At 39.1% G+C, this 12295-nt stretch overlaps 1 protein-coding gene across 1 annotated transcript in view; it reads left to right on the plus strand.

Annotated features, from left to right (window-relative positions):
- The first annotated feature begins 2572 nt into the window (after positions 1 to 2572).
- Positions 2573 to 12295, plus strand: part of EXOC1L (exocyst complex component 1 like) — an 83718-nt gene continuing 73995 nt past the window's right edge. Inside the window, exons 1-2 of the mRNA XM_077137145.1 lie at positions 2573 to 2660; positions 2775 to 2835. The gene's annotated coding sequence lies outside the window, so the exon portion shown is untranslated. The remainder of the gene's footprint in view (positions 2661 to 2774; positions 2836 to 12295) is intronic.

A 12295-nucleotide genomic window follows, 5' to 3' on the forward strand; every position in this document is an offset into this window, starting at 1 on the left:
CCCAGAAGCAAAGAAACCTGGTCATCTGAGCTGAGCTATGGCACAGCTGTGTCTCCAAACAATGATAGAAATATTATATAATGAGATTATGGGGTATCCTCTCAGGGCAAATCCTTGTTGGATAAATGTTAATAAAGAACATGATGTAACAGGTAATAGTGTACGTGAGTTCCTGGTTGATAAACTCAGCCAGGGCTTTTCAGGGTGTTCAGTCTCCAGCAGGGGCCCAGGTGGGTCACAGGTTAATTCTGACCCAACTGTCAACCCATGCTCACTGCTTCTGCCAAATTCCTCACCTTTGGTCACCATGGCCACAGACCTGTCCACTCCTAGAGTGACAAAATGTAGAGCTGAGCAGTTTGTAGACCCAGTTCCTTTGTCCCCTCCTGGGTTGCTGCCACTATACTGGAGTTTCTGGTACTGTACTGTACTCCCTGGGGACTGTAGTAAAGGATCTGCAGTGCTAGAGTAGGACTCTTCACCCCTAGGTAGAAGGATGGATGAGCTACCATCAGACATACCTGAGCCCAAATCTGAGTCTATCACTTGCCAGTTGACTTCCTTAGACAACTCTTTGCTCCTTCATTTACTCATCTTAAAAAATGGCCATGAGAATAGTACTTACTGCCTGAGGTTGCTATAAAGATTAAATGACTTCAGGTAGTAAAGCATTTATCACAATGCCTTACATGCAGAAGGCCCTCGATTATGGTAGCTGCCATTGCTGTGTCAAAAAGAAGTATGATTATGATTATGATTATGTGCATCTTAGCTGTGCAGAAGCCACACTCCATTGGGCCTGGATCCATGGGGCCCTGCGGTAACAAGCCCCTTTACTGTACCAGGAGTATGGCTCCTGCACTCTCTCCCCAACACACCAGAGTAAGAAAGTGGCATGGCTTCTCTTCCCACCACCAAACCTCTCTCCTTTCTGTCTTCTCTCAGAAGTAGGAAGTACAATGATTTGAATGTCCCCTCCACACCAATTCCTCTCACCCCTGAATGGAGCTGAAGTGCTTCCTGGACCAACCCCCCAATCTCAGACCGTGCTTTGTGTTTGGGTGTACCCTCTTTGCTGAGTCCTTGCAACTCTGCAAGTTGCCCGTTATGCACTAAACACATTAACACCCAATTTGGCCACAAAATATGTTGTAATGGGACGAGCAAAAAACAAATTTAGCTTAAAATGCTCAGAAAATTATGGTTACTAAAATCAGAAGCTTACAAAATCTAAGTCATCTCAACCCTCAAATTCTCAAAGTCCTTTAAAATTGTCTTTTCCTCAAGGTGTTCTTCATACTGCCCATTATTCCTCTCGAGCAAAATATAGAGCAAATTAATTTGTTCCTCATCTTTTGGCAGGTTTCAAACTATTAAAGGGAAATAAAAATGTTTAATTGATTTGATGGTGAATCTGAAAGGCTTTCAGATCCATCCTCAAATCAATGAATGTTCTAAGGTTATAGATTATCAGAAATAAAATTAAAGGCTAAAAAAATGAAGAATAGAAAAGAACAGCTGCCCTGATACCAAAGTCCTCTTCAAAATAAACGTCAGAACTTAAGCTACCTGTAAATTTATTGCATAGTGTAATGCAGTGCAAATAGCCTTAGAATAGGAAGAAGTTTGTAGTGTTCAAGGAACAAGAGAAGGCTCCATTAAGCTAGATCATCACAGGTGAGGTGGTAACCAGTATGAGAGTATTCTGTAAATGCACAACTTCTCTAATTAAGAAAAAATAATAATTCTTTAAAAGGTGGGAGTGCACAACTGAAGCAAAGAAAGTGAGATTTCAAATAAGAGAAGAGCCTAATAATTACCATTGTTTTAGCAATACCACGGTCACTGGTGACCTTGACAGGGGTATTTCATTGAAGTGGTGGAAACAGAAGCCCATCTGGAATGAGCTGAGCAGAGAATGTGAGAGGAGAAAGTGGAGATGGTGACTGGGGACAATTATTTCAAGATATTTTGCTGTTAAGAGGAATAGAGGAACAAGGTGGTAGCTGGAGGAGAATGTGAAGAGAAAGGAAGAAATGAAATTACTAGAGCGTATCTGAATGCCAAAGAGAATGATCCAGTAGACAGGGAGGGGCTGACGGTGCAGAGGACAATAGGAGCAGAAGCTAACACTGATACCGTTCTTACTATGGGCCTGTTCCTGTCCTAACATTTACTTTACTCCTTTACTCTTCACAACTCTGTATGGTAGATAACAGTTAAATCTACATTTTACAGCTGGGGCACAGAGAAGTGACATCATTACAGAAGTTCACACACCCAGGAAATGACAGTCTGAAATTCACTCTCAAGCAGTCTGCCTCCAGGGCACACGTACTTAGCCACTAATGCAAACTACCACAGGAGCATTGTCTGCAAGAAGTGAGAAGGGATAGGGCAGGGCACAAGAGATAAGTGTGGTTTTCCAAGGCTCAGGGATAGCTTATTTACAGAAACAGGAGGGAAAGTAATCGCTATGGTTATGGATGGAGGGAAGATGATTGATTCAGTGATGGAACAATGAGGGGGTTCCAGCCTTATTATTTTTTAATCACTCATGTAAGCCAAGATCATCAGACCAAAGCAGGTAGGGGAAAGGTGGCAGAAGAGAAGAAGAGAGGTGAAATCATCACTTCAGGGAGTGGGAAAGCTTATGTCAGGTAAATAAAGTAGAATTATGGAACAGTAAAGAGAGCCGATTTGAAATCTGTAGCTATGAACTTAAAGGGAGACTAGCTAACTCACTTCACTGTTTTCCTTTCCCCATTATTCAGCTGCTCAGGTTCAGGCTCAGAACTCATACAGGTTTGACAGAGAAAGGGAAGCAGGAGGAAGGTAAGGATATTTTCTACAGCGTCTTTATAGTGATAGACCAAGAAAATATAAGCTGAATATAGAGGAAATCAAAGATAGGAAAAGAAAGAACAACTGTTAAAAAAGAGAAGGGTCAGTGGCTGCAAGGGCCAGATGAATTCGCGGAACTGTTGGAATGGAGGACTAGAGTCGGCATGCTGGAAGAGTAGACGATACTGGTTGAGAGAGGGATGTTTTTGTCAAGATTTTGGAAGTTGTCCAGTTATTGGTGATGGAAGTGTAGTGGAGAGCACAGATCCAAGACCAAAGAGGCTGAGATGCTGGCTGCATATCTTTAAGAATGGTGACAGGGGGCAGAGGGTGAAGCAGCACTGTGGTCTGGGAGGCCTCAGATAGCAGCAACAAGAAGAGGTGGAGAGGAGGTAATGTCTGAAGACATGGAATTTCTAGGAGCTGGGCGTTCAAAGGGAGAAAGAAGAGATATGGACTGGAAGCTAGGAGGACACTCACCCCACCTCCAGGGCCTATGATACTTGCTTTGTGAGAATTAAAATAATAATAATAACATTATATACATAACAAAGTATCTATTTAGGGAGAGAAACATTTTCCATTTTAGTATTCTTGGGGAAAAGAGAGAGTAAAGGTAATTTCTCTCAAAATATTAATAATTGTATTTATTTGTTTCTCTTCAATAAATTATGTGTAGCTTAAAAAAAAAAGAATAACAGTAATAGAACACCCATAGCAAACCACCTCCATTGGAGGAGGCTGCAGGAGAGATGGTGTCCTTTGGGAATACCCAGATTTCAATCAGGTCAAGCAAGTGGGGTGGTTGAGGATACGGGCGCAGACCAGAAGTTCCAAAGGGCATGTGGGAGAATGTAGGAGGTTGGGGAAGAGCAGGAAATTGGGGCCACAGGGCAGCAGTCCTCTCCTGCTGACTTCAGTGATGTGGAGGCCTTATGGGAATCCTGACGTGATGGCCTCTTTTATCTGTCACCCAGAACAGGGAAGAAAAATTAGACAACGAATTCATCAGGAAACTGTTTATATTTCACAACAGAGAATAATCATACCTGCTTAAGTTGCACAGTGATTAAAGGTATTAGTTATTAGAACGTATTGCTGATTCTTGCTGTGAATTGTAAAATTACAAACTTCTAAGCACGCTTTTGAAATTAACTTACGCTTTTAATGACACTTGAACACTAATGATCTGAATGACTCCAAAATTAAAACACATCGATGATCTATTAAATGGAATAAGCATAAACAAGACCCTTTTTAAGGGTTCTCTCCTGCTGTGAATATTTATTAGGGTCTTCAGAACAGAAAGTATTCAAACTTGATTCCACTGGAAAAATGTAATGTGACATTAGTGAGCATTCAGTTATTTATGACAGATAATCTTGTTATATATTGCTCTGATTCTAAGCATTATTTCTTAAACCAAATGTCCATCGATAGGTGACTAGGTGATTAAATTGTAAAACATACAATGTACCTGTTTAAAATAAGGTATATCTTTAGGTATCAACAATATTTTAAGTGGAAGAAAAGAAGATGTAGTACCCATCACAGGATGGTCCCATTTATATATAAACGGAGTGGGGGGAGGGCGGGCAAGAAGAGAGAAGGAGAGTTGTACATGTGAGATAATTATTTTCCCAGTGGCTCCTTCTCAAGGGTAGAAATATTGAATGCTCCATTTTTTAAGTTGTTGCTGTCTTGATATCTTTTTTACAGTGTTCAGTTATAGCAGAGAGGAATGAGGAATAAACAAATAAGATTCTATTCCTCAATCCAGCAGAGAATTTCAAAGGTCAGACAAAAGGTTTTAATGTTCCTTGGATAAATCCTGTTTGTCATTTAAGCTTGTCTGAAAAATCACTATTTCACTGATTCATGTACTTACATAGCTCTTTACATTTCCTGTTTTTCAAGTAAAAATGCATTTGCAGCCGGGTGTCCTTACCGTGTCCAAACTGAGTTGTGGTTTGCAGAATTGGTGACCTAATGACCCTGGTGAAAATCAGTCAGCACAAGTTGATCATCAAGGGGGTTCATTTCTTTTGCTGAAGAAAGAGAGGCATGTTTTTGCCTAGGGGTGAGCAGAGGTGCCCGGAAGAGGGAGGGCAAGAAGATGAATAGGATGGGATGTCGCCCTTTTGCAGCCTGTGGCTCTGACTTGGAATCACGATGGAGAGAAGGTTCAACCATGTAACTGAAGGGCATGGAAGAGAAGTGCTCTGTGATGGTTAATTTCATGTGTCAATTTGGCTAGCTTATGGTGTTCATTTGTTTGGTCAAGCAAACACTGGCCTAATTATTACTGAGAAGGTATTTTATTGATGGATTTGAATCCATAATGAGTTGATTCCATCTACAGCTGATTGTACCTACAATCAGCAATAAAGACTGCCCTCAGAAGTGTGGAGAGTCTCTTTGTCCGATAGTTGGAGGTGTTCAAAGCCAGAACTGAGAACTATAAAATCAGAAAGAAGAATTCCTTCTCTAATTCAGCCAGCCAACTTCAAATGGAGAGTTCAACCTCACCTTTATCTATAAAGATATCTATATCTCTTTATCTATATTGCAGCCAGCCCTACAGAATTTGGACTTTCCAGACCCACATTCATATGAGTCAATTCCTACAATAGATCTCTTAATCTATATCTGTATCTATGTCTATTTCTGTATCTAAATCTCTATATCTTTTTCTATACCTATATCCACATCCACATCCATATCCACACCCATATCCGTATCTTTATCTATCTCCTGTTGGCTGTTTCTGTGGAGAGCCCCAAGCAATATACCCGTCCACTCCATAACAGACCAAAAGACCGTAATGCAGAAGCAACTCTGTGCCTAGAGGCATCTCAAGCAACAGAAGGACATGGGTGAGGATGCAAGAGCAGAAGAATATGAATGGACAGTTTCCTAAACACTAGCAGACACCATCTTGGGGATCCCTAAAATAAGGAGAGAGATTTCAGGGAAGGGATAAAGTGGTGGCCAAAAGCTACCATGATTTAGGCATCAGTGTTAATAGAACTGCATTTATACTTCAGGCATGGGGACATTTACCTAGGATTCACATGTATACTATCAAACAAGGAATCAGGAGTTAATCAGCCTAAGAGTAAGGGTCCGTAGCCCCTCATCTGCTGGTAGGTTCTACTACATATTTCTTATTTCCATGTCTTTAGCCCTTTAGAAAATTATGGTTCACTATGTCTATAGAACTACATTTGAATTTAGGTCATAACTTCTTTAGCCTGCAGTTGAAGACTGCCAAAATAGTTAGTTTCTCTTTTTAAAAACTCAAGCTACTTTGTACTAATATGATAAAACTTTCGTGGAATTTTGAATTTACCTTTGAATCCTGATCTAATTTTATAAGACACATCTCCACTTGCAGTTGTGATGAGAACTGTCTTCTTTGAGCATTTAATCAAACACTGATCACTTAGGGGTTCTTTTTTTTTTTTTTTTTTTTGGCATGAGCAGGCACCGGGAATCGAATCTGGGTCTCCGGCATGGCAGGCAAGAACTCTGCCTGCTGAGCCACCATGGTCCACCCAAGAGTTCATTTTTCAAAGAACTCAGAATCCTTTAAAATGTACTTGACTTGAACTTAAACCATTGACTATTCCTAAATAAGAATAGTGGGGTGGAAAAACAAACAAACAGTGGAGGCTCAATGACATTTTCCACATGCTTCCATTTAGGTACTGGACTGTACTTTCAGCAAAACTAAGTCTTCAATTTAAGAATGTGCCATAGGCTCTACTGGAAAGGAAATAAATAATGAAAGCTGGAGCCTGGAAAATGGCAAGCTGGCTTAACCGCTTGGAGCATCATTCATTAGATCCAGCTGCAAAAGCTAGAAGTTATAAAAAATGCATGCAGAACTTTTTAAGCATTAACACATCACTACTTTAAATGTCCATTCTTACTGAGAAATTCTTCTCTGCAGGTGTTTTTTAACCCCATAACCTCAGCAAGCTGCCAGGCCTCAGGAGACTAATCAATTTGCTAATTTAAAAATTCATTATAGTATCTGTTTCCTTTTCAAAACATAAATGTACCCTATAATATTTGCTCTTCTGAATCCCCAGAGACCTTTGTCTTCAAGGCCCCTTTTGCTTGCATGACGCCTTCTATTGGCCATTATTAATATATTAGGTAGTTTTTAAAGACACATCACACCCAAAAGTCCTAAAATGAGAAGTGAAAATGCCACTAGCCAGCACATTAATTTCCCTGAAATAAGCATTATCAGTAATGATGACAAAGATTATATCAACACACTGGATTTCTGGGAAGGAAATGGGGACTCAGAAAGGAAAGCTGGCAGTATATACCCTTCACTGGCCAGAGGTTCATGAAATATGGGAAAAAAGATCAATTTACTCTAGAGGTGCTCTCTGCTAAAGGGCTTGGATTTATATCAGGTCTCTCCTTTGTCTAGAAAAAATATCCCTCAGGACTATATACATCACATTACTGCAATTGTATCTTCCCTGAGCAACCCTCTGATTGTTAATTCAGCCTCTCAGGCACCCTGATACTGGAAGGGTTCATTAGATAATGAAAATGAATATTTTAGCAACTGAAAAGGGATTTCTCCATCAAAATTAATAAATCAGTATTTGAATTTATACATCATTCTCTTGTAAGTTAATGTGAGCCTGTCCTCTCAGGAGTCTTCTTGTGAGACACGAGCAAGTACAGGCACACCTCCATTTTATTTCACTTTGCTTTATTGTGCTTCTCAGATATTTCTTTCTTTTACCAATTGAAGCTTTGTGGCAACCCTGTCAATAACATGTGCTCGCTTCATATCTCTGTCTCACATTTTGGTAATTCTCACAATATTTCAAACTTTTCCCCTATTATTATATCTGTTATGGTGATCTGTGTTTTGTGATCTTTGATGTTACTATTGTCATTGTTTGGGGGTGCCACAAACCATGCCCATAGAAGACGAACTTGATAAGTGTTGTATATGTTCTGACTGCTTCGTCGATAGGCAGTTCCCCATCTCCCTCTTTCTTCTCAGGCCTCCTATTCCCTGAGACACAACAAGGCCAATTAATAACCCTCCAGTGGACTCTAAAGGTTCAAGTAAAAAAGAAGATTCACACTTCTCTAGCTTTAAATAAAAAACTAGAAATGAGTAAGCTTAGTGAGGAAGGCATACTGAAAGCTGAGATAGGCTGAAAGCTGGGCCTCTTGCCCCAAACAGACAAGTCATGAATGCAAAAGAAAAGTTCTTGCAGGAAATTAAAGTCCTACTCCAGTGAACAACAAATGACAAGAAAGCAAAACAGGCATTGACAATTGTGCTGGTTTGAAAGGATGTGTGGACCCTAGAAAAGCCATGTTTTAATCAAAATCCCATTTCATAAAGGCAGAATAATCCCTATTCAATACTGTATGTTTGTATCTGTAATTAGATCACCTCCCTGCAGATATAACCCAATCAAGAGTGGTTGTTAAGCTGAATTTGGGTGGGTCTTGATTGGTTTACTGGAGTCCTATAAAAAAGGAAACATTTTGGAGAATGGTAGATTTCTGAGAGAGCAGAGAATGACATAGCCATGAGGAGCAGAGTCTATCAGCCAGTGAACTTTGGAGATGAAGAAAGAAAACATTTCCCAGGGAACTTCATGAAACAGAAAGCCAGGAGAGAAAGCTAACAGATGATGCCATGTTCACCATGTGCCCTTCCAGCTGAGAGAGAAACCCTGCCATGTGCCTTCTTACTTAAGAGAGAAGCCCTGAACATCATCAGGGCTTCTGATGATGACAGAATACCTTGACAGACAGATACCTTGACAGACAGACAAGGTATCTGTCTCTGGATGCCTTTGATTGGACATTTCTATAGACTTGCTTTAATTGGGACATTTTCTTGACCTTAGAACTGTAAAATAGCAACTTATTAAATTCCTCTTTTAAAAAGCCATTCTGTTCCTGGTATATTGCATCCCAGCAGCTAGCAAACTAGAACACCAATACAGAAAAAGTTTTGTGATCTGAATAGAAGATGAAACCAGCCACAGCATTCCCTTAAACCAAAGTCTAAGCCAGAGCAAATCTCGAACTCTCTTCAATTCTATAAGGGTTGAGGAAAAGTTTAAAGCTGGAAAAGGTTGGTTCATGAGGTTTAAGGGAAAAACGGTCTCCATGACATCACAGTACAAGATGAAGCAGCAAGTGCTGATGTAGAAGCTGCAGCAAGTTATCCAAAAGATCTAGTTAGGATAATTGATGAAAATAACTGCCCTAAACAACAGATTTTTCAATGTAGACAAAACAGCCTTCTATTGGAAGAAGATGCCATCTAGGACTTTTATAGCTAGAAAGGAAAAGTCAACACTAACTCTCAGAGAACAGGCTGGCTCACTTGTTATAGGCTAATGCAGCTGGTGACTTTAAATTGAAGTCAAGGCTCATTTACCATTCTGAAAATCCTAGGGACCTTAATAATTATGCTACTCTGCCTATGCTATATAAATAGAACAACAAAGCCTGGATGACAACACATCAGTTTACAATATATGAAGCCCTACTGCTCAGAATAAAAGATTCCTTTCAAAATATGACTGCTCATTAACAATGAACCTGGTCATCCACAAGCTCTGATGGAGATGTACAATGAGATTAATGTTGTTGTTATGCCTGCCAACATAACATCTATTCTGCAGCCATGTATCAAGGAGTAATTTTGACTTTCAAGTCTTATTATTGAAGAAATACACTTTGTAAGACTGTAGCTCCCATAGATAGTGATTCCTCCTATGGATCTAGGCAAAGTAAATTGAAAGCCTTCTGGAAATGATTCACCTTTCTAGATGCCATTAAGAACATTCGTGATTCATCGGCAGAGGTCAAAATATCAACATTCACAGGAATTTGGGAGAAGTTGATTAAAACCCTCATGGATGACTTTGAGGGGTTCTAGACTTCAGTAGAGGAAGTAACTGCAGATGTGGAAATAGAGAACTAGAGTTAGAAGTGGAGCCTGAAGATGTGACTGAATTGCAGTCATCTCATGAAAAACTTGAATGAATGAGGAGTTGCTTCTTGTGAATGAACAAAGAAAATGATTTCTTGAGATGGAAATTACTCCTCTTAAAGATGCTGTGAGAATTGTTGAAATGACAACAAAGAATTTAGAACATTACATAAGCTTGGTTGATACAATGACAGGGTTTGAATCCAGTTTTGAAAAGAAATTCTACTCTGGTAAAATTCTGTCAAACAAAACATGAAACAGAGAACTCTTTTGTGAAAGGAAGGATGAATCAATGCAGTAAAACTTCATTATTGTCTCATTTTAAGAAATTTCCATCCCAACCTTCAGTAACTACCACCCTGATCAGTCAGCAGCCATCAACATCAAAGGAAAAAGATTATGATTCACTGAAGGCAAATACTTTACCAGTAAAGTATTTTTAATTAAGGTATGTACATTTTTTTTTAGATATAATGCTATTGCACACTTTGGGGTGCATGGGTGGTTCAGTGGTAGAATATTCGCCTTCCATGCGGGAGACCTGAGTTTGATTCCCAGACCATGCACCTAAAAAAGAAAGAAAGAAAGAAAGAATGCTGTTGCAAACTTTATACACTACAGTTTGGGGTCAATGTAACTTTTACATGCACTGGAAAACCAAAAATTTGTGTGACTTGTTTTATTGCAATATTTATTTCATTGCTTTGATCTGGAATTGAACCAACAATACCTCCATGGTATGTCTGTCAACCTTTGAAACTACAAACCTAAAGTCAGCCTGGGTCATGGAATGTCACCACTCTGTAAGGCAGCCTGGTAGCCCGTGGGCTAGTGTCTTTAAGTGGGTCTACCCTTCATGTTAACCAAAAACAAACGTGTAGGAATACATGACCCATTCAGTATTCCCTGAATTTAGTAGGAGTTAATTATGTGAATCAGAAATTAACTATATAAATAATCACCCAATATTAAACACATTCTGTTGTAAACTCTACAAGGTCAGAAACCAATCTACTTTGCTTATTGCTGTATCCCTAGATCCTAATGCCACGCCTGACATATTTTAGGAACTCAAGGAATATTTATTGGATAAGTAAAAAATAAAAGAAGGACTGGGGGCACAAATGAAATAAGAAGAAAAGATAGATGATAAAGACTGAGATGGTATAATCTAGGAATGCCTAGAATGTATAATGATAGTGACTAAATGTACAAATTTTAAAATGTTTTGCATGAGGAAGAACATAGGAATGTCAATAATGCAGGATGTTGAAAATAGTTGGTAATTAATATTTTAAAACTTTAACTTATGTGTGAGACTAAAGCAAAAAATATTTATTTGTCCAAAATTTATATTTTGACTAGTGCATTTCCTAACATAACTTATGTGGACAGCTTAATTGAACACCATAAGTACATGGAACCTTAAGTAGGGCATGAGATTTTGTAAGTTTGTCCAAAGTGATGCCTCAATAAATCCCTGAAGGATTTGAACAATGAATAAAAAACTACTTGCAAAATCACCTTGAGGGAATGGTGAGAAAGGGGGAAAATTCAACTTCCCCTGGTGGAGAATTCTTGATATTCTCACAAGCAGTGGGGCCAACCAAAGCAATAGGCTGAGCCCCCAATCTTGGTGTTTGTTCATGTGAAACTTAACTCCACAAAGGATAGGCTAAGCCTACTTAAAATTAGGCCTAAGAGTCACCCCCAAGAAAACCTCTTTTGTTGCTCAGATGTGGCCTCTCTCTCTCAACCAACATGACAAGCAAACTCACTGCTGTCCCCCTTTCTACGTGGGACATGACTTCCAGGGTGTGGACCTCTCTGGCAATGTGGGACAGAAATCCTAGAATGAGCTGGGACTCAGCACCAAGGGATTGAGAAAAGCTTCTCAACCAAAAGGGGGAAGAGAGAAATGAGACAAAGTAAAGTGTCAATGGCTGAGAGATTCCAGAGTCAAGAGGTTATCCAGGAGGTTATTATTATGGATTAAATAGATATCACCTTTTTAATTAAGGCATAACAGAGAGGCTGGAGGGAACTGCCTGAAAATGTAGAGCTGTGTTCCAGTAGCCAAGTTTCTTAAAGATAATTGTGTAATGACATAGCTTTCACAATGTGACTAGGTGATTGTGAAAACCTTGTGTTTGATGCTTCTTTTAGCTACCTTATGGACAGATGAGTAAAACATATGGATTAAAAATAAATACATAATTGGGGGAACAAATGTTAAAATAAATTTAGTAGCTTGAAATGTTAGTGATCAATGAAAGGGAGGGGTAAGGGGTATGGTATGTATGATTTTTTTTCTGTTTTCTTTTTATTTCTTATTCTGAATTGATGCAAATATTCTAAGAAATGATCATGATGATGAATATACAACTATGTGATGATAAAAAAGAATGCTCATATTGTATGTTGATTTGTTTTATTAATAAAACTTAA

The sequence above is a fragment of the Tamandua tetradactyla genome, chromosome 19 (assembly GCF_023851605.1).
Source record: "Tamandua tetradactyla isolate mTamTet1 chromosome 19, mTamTet1.pri, whole genome shotgun sequence".
NCBI lineage: Eukaryota > Metazoa > Chordata > Mammalia > Pilosa > Myrmecophagidae > Tamandua > Tamandua tetradactyla.